Here is a 12,031-nt window from a genome sequence, read left to right on the forward strand (position 1 = left end):
AATGGTAGTAAGTGTAGGATTTTGTCTTGTGTTAGTTCTGTGAAACTGGCCCAAGGGGTTATGTAAGAGGCCTCTCTAATGACTCAATGCAGAATAACCCTGGAGAGTGAGAAAAGGAGCAGAAAAGTCTGCAACATTGTCTAAAAACTAGTAATCTCAAATACTAAGGGTCTTTTTAGAAGTACCAGTGTGCATGGATGGGTGTGTTAACGCCACATCTCCTGCAGTTAATGAAAGCAAGGGCTCCGTTAACCCCAGAGCTGTAGGGTTAACCAGGATTATTGGTTGAACCCAGAGAATACCAGAGTAAGGAGGAATTACCAGGAGAATCGATTATTCTGGGTCAGGTTGTACTTGCATTTGCTCCAATTGCTCATTCTCCCTCACAGTTACTTGCAGATATTTTGTCAATTTTCAGAAGCAAAATCTCCTTTTGACACATGAGAGGGCTGGGGTAACTCCACAGACCTCATAATCCCAAAGGCCAGAGACCCTGTTACTGGCCCATCATGTAATAAGGGCCTAGGAGATACATTGGCTGATGGTGTGACACCTTCGGTTTTAACTCTGAGAATGGTCCTGATAACTCCTACAGATACTTCCACATAGAGGGCTTTAACCCCCACCCATGGCCAATAACTGTCCAGAATGTTCTATTATTAAGAATCCATGAATAACCGCTGACTGACCAGAATGTTTCACAGCCGGAGGAAGATCCTTCTCCTACCTGGCGGCCAAGACATGGAACTCCCTCCCCACCCACCTTCGGACGACCCAGGACCATCTCTCCTTCAGAAAGCAACTCAAGACCTGGCTGTTCGAGCAGTAACGATCCCCCCCCCTCCAAGCGTCTTGAGACCCTAGCGGGTGAGTAGCGCGCTCTACAAATTTGCTGATTGATTGATTGAATGTTTCAGTACCAAGAACGCCACCGCAAACTGGACCCCCGACAAAGGTTCATAATAATTCTCTGTATGGTCGGACCACCACATTCTACCCACGTGTTACGACGGATGCTTGATACACTAGTACCTCTCTTGCCTTGGCGTTGAAGGTAAGTTTACAACATGTTTGCTTCAACTGAGTGTCATTTATCCCACTGATACCGAACATTCCCTTACCTGTTTTCACACTCTGACCTGGGTGGGTTGGGGGGGGCTCCCAGTGGTTGTGAGGGCGCTACCTTAGTTCATACCTTCAACAGATCTGCAACACGAAGCTAGCTGAGAAGATGCGAGTAGCGCTTTAACCTGCTGCCTACACTAGTACCTCTCTTGCCTTGGCGTTGAAGGTAAGTTTACAACATGTTTGCTTCAACTGAGTGTCATTTATCCCACTGATACCGAACATTCCCTTACCTGTTTTCACACTCTGACCTGGGGGGGTTGGGGGGGGGGGGGGGCTCCCAGTGGTTGTGAGGGCGCTACCTTAGTTCATACCTTCAACAGATCTGCAACACGAAGCTAGCTGAGAAGATGCGAGTAGCGCTTTAACCTACTGCCTAAGACAAGACTCAGAGAAACTCAGTTACACGTGGGTAACCTGAGCTTCCTCTTCAACATGTCAGTCTGAAGGTTACTGCTGTTTACATGTATTTCTAAAGACAGCAGAGACTGTAAGAGGGGGAACTAGGACCCTTAAGGGAAAGATGATATTCCAAACTTGTCCTCGAGTCATCAAGCTTCAAGCAAAGGGATGTTTCAGGATTTAGTCTTCACCTTCACAAGTTACTTCCTTGTTACACTTGGTACTAATGACTCTTTCCACTCGAGGATATTGGAGCCTGCTTTTTCACCCAAGAGTCCACCATGATACATCTGATTTTAAAGATGAATCAGACTAATCACAACATTATATAGTACATCTCCCAGCTAGGGGTACCCATGAACACTGTACACTGATCATGTACACCATAGTGTCCATCAAACACACAAAGGGGGATGGGAGGCTGCTTGCAATAAGTCTAACCACTGGCAATCCATGGGGGTAGCAATCCAACCCATCATTCCTTTGCTCACCATCCCACCTCAGTTTGGGTCCAGGCATATGCAACTCCGTCTTGACCCTGTGCCTCATGGGAACAGTCCAACCCATACTGCCAGATCAGGTCCTCCCTGAACCAGAACATATGTAACCCAGCACCGGGTGTGCGGTTACCAACCCAACACAGGGTGTGGGGTTACCATGCATACTTTTTGCACTGAGTTAGTATTTTTAAATGAACCTTTTAGAATACATGCACTGTTTCTTAGTGCAATCCTGATGTGTGCTACTCATTAACAAAAGTGTGTTTGGAGTTCCACTGTGTCCCTCAACTCATCTTGTGGGACGGATCAGTAGCAAGAAACACTTCCTAACCAGCATTCCTCAGTGGGTTGTGTATGGGTTGCAATCTAACTGGATTTCTGATTCCTACAGGCACATTGAGTAAGTTCTCAACCAGAAGGTTAAATGTCTGACCCCTGCAACTCAGGAGCTTGGGGGTGGGGGAGGGTAACCCCAAGGAAATATATCACCGCTAATTTAAAATTGTGTGATACTTTAAATCTATCAGTTTCTACAGGCACGTTTCTAGGGTCAGAGAGGATGATGTGTATGAAAGGGTCATGTTACAATTCTGAAAAAGAACTCACATTGTGAATATCTTGGGGATAGACAATATATGGGCAGTCTTAAGAAATAGCAACGAGCAGTAGCACAGATTTCTCCAGGAGGCTGAGAAGGAAGGGGAGTAATGGAGGTCAGTAAATACCCATTTCAGAGTAATAGTGAGGTGTTTTATGGATTTTTCTACGACATTCTGTCCCATTTCAAAATAACAATTAGTTTAAGTTGTAGTGGGCAAAATATTTGTATGCCAGCCCAAACTTAAATTCAGAACAGAATTATGAAATTGCTAATACAACAGAAGACCGGCATTGTTAAACTAGTGTATTTTGCAGGCCTTCAATTAGTCTTATTAGAGATGTCCACTCTACCACCTGCTATTCTGACTCCAAATAGGAAATTGCTAAAAAATTGAAACTTTTTTTTCTTAAAGAAATCATAATGTCTAGGGTGTGTAAAGGTAGTAGGCCTAAACTATGTGCAAAAAGCCTCTAAACTGTCAAATAGTAAATCCTATAGCTGAGCTACAGAGTATAGCACAAGCATCTCCAGCTGCATGGCCATCAGAAATTCATGAAATGTTACGTTTCATCCAACCACAAAAATCACACAATTTCTGTGCTTTGTAAATCATTTGCACCTTGGCACTACTGGTCATAAAAACCTTAAGGAGTTATAAATTTCACTTACAATGGTACATAATACATATTTATTTATTCATTTCCCAAGCTCCATGTAACAGCATCCCCTAGAATGCTGACAGTCATACTAAAAATCCAAAAATAGTTAAATGTTTTTCAAACCTTCAGAATACAACACATGATCTATCTCATGGCTGATGTTGTAACCAGTCCAACCGTGAGCTTTGGTTGGAAGCCGCAGCTCCTGCTCTGATCTCATCCTCACTCACCTTCGTCCCTAGTTGAAGCTCGACCACCCCCGCAGCAGCGAGCTCATGGTGGATTTCCTCTCTGTGGAAGTTTCAAGCACTTGTAAGCAGCTGAAGAGCCTCTGTTAGACCTTTCGCTTTTAATACCAATTCTTTATACCTTCAGATGGGAGGAGCCAAAAGATGGTCCAATGCAGATGCAGGCTGGACCTTCGTGTTGCGAAGCCGCGCACTCACGTTCTCCAGTTGAATGTGTTGGCCATGGATGGCTTCTCCCTTCATTCCTAAAGAATTATCGTGAGTCTGAGATTGAACATTTGTAACTTGTGGGGCTGAGGATGCTCTCGGCTTCTCCTCCAAATAAGCCATACCCGGGGGACTCAGACAGGACCCTGGTTCGAGCTCACTCACTCATCTTTGGAAGTTCTCTAGCAACATAGAGGGGCTACCTCAAAACACAAATTCGTTTTCAGTGCCGTGTAAAACTGCCTTTGGGGACCTAAAGACAAGGCTACAATGCCCGGCTGACCATCCTTGCAAGCCGCCACCACTCAGATCCATGTGTTGAGAATCCTTCTACCCCATTCTGCCCCCTGAGCACATTCTTCTGGTGCCCATTTCAAGTGACCTGCTTACAATGGCCGGTCAGCCCCTCTGCGGACGCACTGCCCTTACCACCAGATGGTACTGGTACAAACTGGTACTGCGTGCAGCTTAGAAAAGTCTGAAGGGCAATGGTTCACTAAGGACTCATTCAATGTTAATTCCAAAATTTTAAAATATGTAACAAGTCAATCAATGGAAACGGTTTCAGTGGCTAATACAAAAACATAGGCCGGACTCTGTGCAAAACCCTATTGAATTGTGGAAACCATTCACAATGACCTCAGAACAATAGAACAAAATAAGGTTAGGAAAGGTGCTCAGTGTCCCCGGAGATCACAAAAAGGAATGCAGTCAAATGTGAATACATGCAAGTACACACAAACAGGTGACTATGATCCCAATAGAAGAGCCATAAATAATGTTTTGAAACATTATATATCTCAATTCATAAAAGGATGTATGAGGACCTTAGAGGAGTTTTGACCTCAGTCATCACTTTACGATGTCATGATCAGGACAATATAGGATGACTCTCCTACCTTGCATGGTAGCGTGTTTAGATTAGCGACTGGGTGTGTTAGTGACTGCCAGGATGTGTAAGTGGGTGTGTCAGTAACTGTATAGGTGTGCGCGCGTGTGTTAGTAGCCGTATTGGTTGGTGAATGGGTGTGTCACTGAGTATTGTGAGTGAGGGAACAGGTGTGTGTGTGTGTGTGTTTGTGTGTGTGTGGTTGTAGGGGTCTGTGAATGGGTATATTAGTTAATGTGTGTCTGTGTGGGAGGGTGTTTCAGAGGAACTTTGAGGATGTCAATGGGTGTGTAAGTACTTGTCTGGATTATGTCATCAGTGAAGTCATTTCAGATGTCATCAGTTATGCCACTAACCATGTCAGGAGTGATGTAATATGTGAGGTCCTAAGCAGTGCATTGCAGGGTCGCAAGTTATAGTTAGCTCAGCTAACTAGAACTGTTGAATTTCTCCGGTTTTGTACGAGTGAAATCTGAGCCTAACTAGAACATCCCTGTAACCTTTGTTTTTTTCAGTGAATTTCTAAGGCTTTTTTTAATCCATTTACTAATTATAACGTCCATGTAAGTTTGTTTTATTCGGTGAATTTCTAAGCCTTTTTAAATTTTATTTCCTAACTATAACATCCCTGTAATCTTAGTTTTTTTTGGTGAATTTCTATTGATTTTTTACCTAGTACTCGTGTTTGTCGCGTGGTGGAGAAAGGGGGCGGGCCTCCAACCAACTCACAGCAACCCTGCTGCGTGTGACTGTAGGAAGGTGGCTACCTGACTATGGTTACCCCAGATTTTTTGCCTTGTGTTTAGCTGGTTTTTGACTTAGTTGGCCTGGTTCCCTGCTAATCAGGGCCCCAGGCTATCTGCTCTCTCTGTAAAATGGATTCCATGTACCCTAGGTACATACCACAATTGGAAATGGACTCCTTGTTAGCCACTGTACCATGCACTACAGGTGCTCAGGGCATAGGTGCCACCAAGGCCTACCAGGGGCTGCAGCATATCTTTTGCCACCCCTGGCTGGTTCTTAAATTTACACAACTGGCTGATCACTCAGCTGGGGCAAGATGGTGTAATCACCTCTTGCTTAGATCTGGTATACCTATATCTAAAACCTATATCTGGACACATATAAACCTGTGAGCCACTCCTATGGAAGGCCTTATCAATTCTGGAGGCAGAGTGCGTGGTTTAATGTGAGATGGAGCTCTAGCATGAGCTGAGCCTGTCTGCAGCTGTCGGGAACAAATCCCTAAGCTGTTTCAGGATAATGCCATACCATATACTATTAAGTGCATTATAATCCTCGCGGTTATATAGCAACTTTGGTTTGGCTTTATCAAAACATGTCGTGTAAGGTGTCATACGATTTGGAATACTATCCCCTCGCCAGTTCTGGTGACGGGGATAGCATTCCACCCCTCTAGAGGGAGAAGACATGTTACTTTACTGAAATGCGGTTAATTTCTAAAAGGGCCTCAGATCCACAAAATGGATGCTTCTGCCACAGACACAAGTCTGACCCCCTGAAGCTGACCGAAACTCAGCCAAGGGGGCCTCGACAAAGGGTTTCCTGTTGCAGGGAGGTGTCACACCACCCCAGACAGGAGATAGTGGATTGTAGCAGGGAGGTTTGAAAGAAACCAGACACTGCATGGGGAGCACAAGGCTGCCCCTTGCATAATCCGGCCAAACCGGTTCTGGGGCACACCAGCCCCCGTCCCAGCGCGGCCTGGATCAAAGGAAAGGGGTGTACCCACCCCCTTCCTGGGTCCCACCCATAGGAGGGGACCTAGCAGGTAATCCAGCCCCCTAGATTCGAATAAGAGTGGGAGCAGTGCCAATGCACTTCAGATTATCCTGATGAAACATAAGAAACAAAACTCTGGACCCTTCGACATCCTACTCAATGTAGAAGACTGAACAATCTCCCTTGTGGTCAAGGAGTGACCACCCTGTGCAAACAGGCACCATCCAGCACCTCGACGTCTGCTTTGTTGCAGTTCCCGCCGGAACTAGAGCGACAGAGATCGACGAGATCAAGCCTGCCTGCCTTCTAACAGCCCGATCCACAGTCCCTGCAGAGCTGAGACCCGTGGATGCGACCGGAAGCGTGGGGCACGCCATCTTGAAAAGACCACGAGACACTGACCGTGCAGCCCACGAGTGACCCTCGAAGCTGTACACCGGGGTTTGAGAAGCCCCAACCCTGAGCCACTCTTGCACCGAAGTTCAGCCCTCCACACTCGACGAGTGCTGCGTGGGGCCCTTCTGCTTCTTTTGGCTCAATGCGTTGGCCCGGTCACTTGCCAGCCGGCTTGTGGCCCCTGTGCCGACGAAAACCGAAATACGACTTGTGATTCTGGTTGCTCCAGATTTGCACCCACTCCCCTGAAAAGGAGTACCCACTCTGACCCTCCTGGTCCGAGTGAGAAGCAATCTTCCAGTTCCGCGTGGATTGCTTTTGCCAAGTGTTGTTTGCTCCAATCTTGAAGCCGACAGCGAGAGCCTTCGTGGGACAGAGCGTGACCCGCTCCTGGATGTCGCAGATGCCCCAGAGCCCACGTGACAGCGGAGAGAAGCTCCTCGACAACCACCTGATTGCGCCCGACATTGCCTGGTTCCATCCTGGTTCCACCCTGGTCACTGCTGAGTGACCCAGACTCTGTCCCCTCTGCTTTCAGGTACTTTACGACTTTGATCCACCCTTGGATCACACCGGACACTTCTTTTTCCCATCGCCTGCAGCATCTTCAGCTCCAAGCGCACAGAACCTGCACGACGAAACCTGATGCCACTTCGACCCTATGCAACCGCTTCCTGTGGGTGAGGTAACATTGCAACACCGGTGTTCCCACACTGGTACACACCTCTAGGGTCTGTGTCTAAAGTTTTGTCCTTCTAGGTTCAGCGGAAGTATCCTTAAACTCTATTTGTGTAACTTTTACGCACCATTGACTTGCATTGGTGCATGTGTGTGCTTTAAGCACTGCACCCGAATCCCGCAGGCTGTTCCCGACTTCAGCATTGCTTGTCCCGACTGCTCCCAGCGATTCCCTAGGCCCTAGGCCTAACCACTGTTCGATTGGTATCTCTTATACCACTTTCTTGATATATGGTTTGAGTGGCCACCCGCCCTCATCCATAATTGTGCAACTTTGTATGTTATACTGTGCTTTTGATTTAACGCTTGTGCTCCTTTGTTCATAAAGAATACTGGGGATTATTATAAGTAATAAATACATATATTTTTATAATATATACTTGTGTGGTGTCCTTTCATTTGATATTACAGGACTGTGATTGGTAAAACAGCTCGCTTAACACGACCTCTTGAGTTAAGCCTTTAAGGCTGCTTAGTCTATGTTACCATTAAGATAGCTTGTCTACAAGGTTGACTTACAACCAGACACCATAAGGGAAAGCTTGGACTGATACAAGGTGGTTCCAGAATTGGAAACATCATATATCAGGCCAACTTCTCACAGTGACTTACTGGAGATAACAGGAGGGGTTCTGGGCCTCAAAGGATCCTCAGCATCCTAGAGGACTTCATTCCCCATCTAGTACTGCGCAAGGTTGAGCAACTGCAGAGTGGTGAAGATAGGGGATGGGGCCTCCGACCACCTCTCAACAATCCCGCTATGTGGGACTTACTGGAGGTCACAGGAGGGGTTCTTGGCCCCTAAGGACCCTCAGCATCCAAGAGGACTTAATCCCTCAACCAGGAGAGCACCAGGAGGTGCGTTTGCAGAGTGGTGGAGAAAGGGGTTGGGCCTCCGATGACCTTTCAGCGATCCCACTGTGTGATACTTACAGGAGGTAACAAGGGGGATAATTCCCCCCCTCCCCCCACGCACCCTCATGACCCATGGGGACTTCATCCCCCAACTGGTAGTGCGCCATGAGGTTGGTTTGCAGAGTGGTGGAGAAAGGAGGCAAGGCCTCACACGACTTCCCCCGGGCCGACCACTTTTTTTAAAGTGGACTTTTATTTCGAGAGGGGGGACACATTCCCCAGCTGATTATGGCCCCATTGACCCATCTCCTGGGGCTCAGCCTTGTTAATATTTTTTTTTTTGTCTAGAGTAGCGGGCGGGACCATGTTGCCCCCCTCCCTGGGCTGAATTTGGGCCTGGGTACCCCACCCCCCAAGGCCAAGACTTTTATTTAAATGATATACTATTGGGGAGGGTGCCATGCGTCCCCCCTCCCCAGCCTTGTGACCACATTCCTCTGTGGCCCAGCCTTCATTCTGTTTGCTCTGGTCCCACCCAGGGCACCCAGTGACTTTTGTTGGGGAGAACCTGAATGCTGCTGCGGTCCCTGCTGGCTCCCCACCTCGTGTGGAAGGTGGTATTGCTTTCTCACACAGGAAGCTTCTGGAAAGGCAGCTCCCTGTGCATGAAAGTCATTCTGCTCCGCTTCCAGCAAGCAAGAGCATTTTTAATGCTCTAGCTTGCTGGAAGTGGAAAGTTTGCGGTGGCTTGGCAAGAGCGGTAAAGCTCCAGCCAAGCTCCAGTCAACAACTATGTCCCCGGGGTGGGCACCCTGAGACACAACAGAAGCCGGACCTGGGGTTTGGCGGTCCCCAGGGCCATGTTTGACTCCAGGAGGTGATCCCCTCCTTTCTTAGACTTGCACACCCATTGAGAAACCCATACAGAAACTTTCACACCCATTCACATCCTCATACAGACTTTGTCACACCCATTCACATACTTAAAGAGATACTGTCACACCAATTCACATACCCAGAGACACTCACACCCATTCACAAACCCACACAGACACTGTTACATCCATTTATATACCCTAGAGATACTGTTACACTCATTCATATACCCATAGACACTCTGTGACACCCATTCACAAACTCATAAAGTCACTTACACACCCATTGAGAAACCTGTACAGACACTGTCCCACCCATTTACAACCCCATACAGACTTTGTCGCACCCATTCGCATCATAGAGAAACTGTGACTCATTCACATATCCATAGAAACACTCTTACACCTATTTACAAACCCATACAGACACTGTTATACCCATTTACAACCCCATACAGACTCTGTTGCACCCCTTCGCATACTCATAGAGAAACTGTGACTCATTCACGTATCCATAGAAACACTCTTACACCTATTCACAAACCCATACAGACACTGTTACACCCATTAACAACCCCATACAGACTCTGTCGCACTCATTCGCATACTCATAGAGAAACTGTGACTCATTCACATATCCATAGAAACACTTACACCAATTCACAAACCCATACAGACACTGTTACACCCATTTACAACCCCATACAGACTCTGTCGCACCCACTCGCATACTCATAGAGAAACTGTGACTCATTCACATATCCATAGAAACACTCTTACACCTATTCACAAACCCATACAGACACTGTTACACCCATTTACAACCCCATACAGACTCTGTCGCACCCACTCGCATACTCATAGAGAAACTGTGACTCATTCACATATCCATAGAAACACTCTTACACCTATTCACAAACCCATACAGACACTGTTACACCCATTTACAACCCCATACAGACTCTGTCGCACCCACTCGCATACTCATAGAGAAACTGTGACTCATTCACATATCCATAGAAACACTCTTACACCTATTCACAAACTCATAGACACTGTTACACCCATTTACAACCCCATACAGACTCTCACACCCACTCACATACTCATAGAGAAACTGACTCATTCACATATCCAAAGAAACACTCTTACACCTGTTCACAAACCCATACAGACACTGTTACACCCATTTACAACCCCATACAGACTCTGTCGCACCCACTCGCATACTCATAGAGAAACTGTGACTCATTCACATATCCATAGAAACAATCTTACACCTATTCACAAACCCATACAGACACTGTTACACCCATTTACAACCCCATACAGACTCTCACACCCACTCACATACTCATAGAGAAACTGACTCATTCACATATCCAAAGAAACACTCTTACACCTGTTCACAAACCCATACAGACACTGTTACACCCATTTACAACCCCATACAGACTCTGTCACACCCACTCGCATACTCATAGAGAAACTGTGACTCATTCACATGTCCATAGAAACACTCTTACACCTATTCACAAACCCATACAGACACTGTTACACCCATTTACAACCCCATACAGACTCTGTCGCACCCATTCACATACTCATACAGAAACTGTGACTCATTCACATATCCATAGAAACACTCTTACACCTATTCACAAACCCATACAGACACTGTTACACCCATTAACAACCCCATACAGACTCTGTCGCACCCATTCGCATACTCATAGAGAAACTGTAACTCATACCCATAGACACTCTGTGACACCCATTCACAAACTCATAAAGTCACTTACACACCCATTGAGAAACCTGTACAGACACTGTCCCACCCATTTACAACCCCATACAGACTCTGTCGCACCCACTCACATACTCATAGAGAAACTGTGACTCATTCACATATCCATAGAAACAGACTTACACATATTCACAAACCCATACAGACACTGTTACACCCATTAACAACCCCATACAGACTCTGTCACTCCCATTCTCATACTCATAGAGAGACTGTGACTCATTCACATGTCCATAGAAACACTCTTACACCTATTCACAAACCCATACCAACACTGTTACACCCATTTACAACCCCATACAGACTCTGTCACTCCCATTCTCATACTCATAGAGAGACTGTGACTCATTCACATGTCCATAGAAACACTCTTACACCTATTCACAAACCCATACCAACACTGTTACACCCATTTACATCCCCATACAGACTCTGTCGCACTCATTTGCATCATCGAGAAACTGTGACTCATTCACATATCCATAGAAACACTCTTACACCTATTCACAAACCCATACAGACACTGTTACACCCATTGACAACCCCATACAGACTCTGTCGCACCCATTCGCATACTCAGAGAAACTGTGACTCATACCCATAGACACTCTGTGACACCCATTCACAAACTCATAAAGTCACTTACACACCCATTGAGAAACCTGTACAGACACTGTCCCACCCATTTACAACCCCATACAGACTCTGTCGCACCCACTCACATACTCATAGAGAAACTGTGACTCATTCACATATCCATAGAAACAGTCTTACACATATTCACAAACCCATACAGACACGGTTACACCCATTTACAACCCCATACAGACTCTGTCACACCCATTCGCATACTCATGGAGAAACTGTGACTCATTCACATATCCATGGAAACACTCTTACACCTATTCACAAACCCATACCAACACTGTTACACCCATTTACATCCCCATACAGACTTTGTCGCGCCCATTCGCATCATAGAG

The 12,031-nt window shown here is 46.2% G+C and overlaps 1 protein-coding gene across 1 annotated transcript in view; it reads right to left on the reverse strand.

Annotated features, from left to right (window-relative positions):
- CFAP57 (cilia and flagella associated protein 57) overlaps positions 1–12,031 on the reverse strand; it is a 403,172-nt gene that overhangs the window by 116,054 nt on the left and 275,087 nt on the right. The window lies entirely within an intron of this gene.

This window comes from Lissotriton helveticus, chromosome 1_2, assembly GCF_964261635.1.
Source record: "Lissotriton helveticus chromosome 1_2, aLisHel1.1, whole genome shotgun sequence".
Taxonomy (NCBI): Eukaryota; Metazoa; Chordata; class Amphibia; order Caudata; family Salamandridae; genus Lissotriton; species Lissotriton helveticus.